Genomic DNA, 694 nt, shown 5'->3' with positions numbered 1-694 from the left:
CGGGTTAGCCTGTGCCTAGGTAGGGGAGCCTGTGCACAAGGTGGAGGCGGGAATCGAACCCCGACCCTGGAGGTGTGAGGCGAACGTGCTAACCACTAAGCCACCGTGCCCCCAGAAGTCAATATTCTGTTTTCCTATTTAAGCTTAGACAAAAATTTATCAAGAGAAACTCCTCCTAGGGCTTTCCAGCCACATGAACCAATATATAAGAAACCACATATTACTTTTCTAAGCGATCCGAGTACTGGTACTTCTGGTACTGGGTCTCAAAGTGACCTTTTTTCCCATAGACTCCCATTATAAAATTTGAAGGTTTATAACTTTGCAAGGTTTCGAACTATCTACACCAAACTCGGCCAGCCCCTTTAGGGTGATACTCTGAACAAAGTTTTAAATTGGTGTACCGACTGCCCTTTCGATTGTCCCGCAGACCCACCCCCAATATATGCAAAATCGAAAAACTTTTTACAACATGGGCATGTGACATATCAAAACACTCAGAACAATGAGGGGAACTTCCTCACGGGTATTCAGATGACATCACATGCTCGTCTCCACTTGCCTCCAAATGTTTTGGCACCCTAGCTTTCTGTCCGCTTGCCTCCAAACGTAACACTGATCCTTATGTCCACTCGACTTCAAAAAACACCAGTTATTATTATTATTATTAAATCCAGTATTTACAGTCACAGTT

Source organism: Tachysurus vachellii, chromosome 13 (genome assembly GCF_030014155.1).
Source record: "Tachysurus vachellii isolate PV-2020 chromosome 13, HZAU_Pvac_v1, whole genome shotgun sequence".
Lineage (NCBI taxonomy): Eukaryota > Metazoa > Chordata > Actinopteri > Siluriformes > Bagridae > Tachysurus > Tachysurus vachellii.
This window is presented reverse-complemented; position numbering follows the sequence as displayed.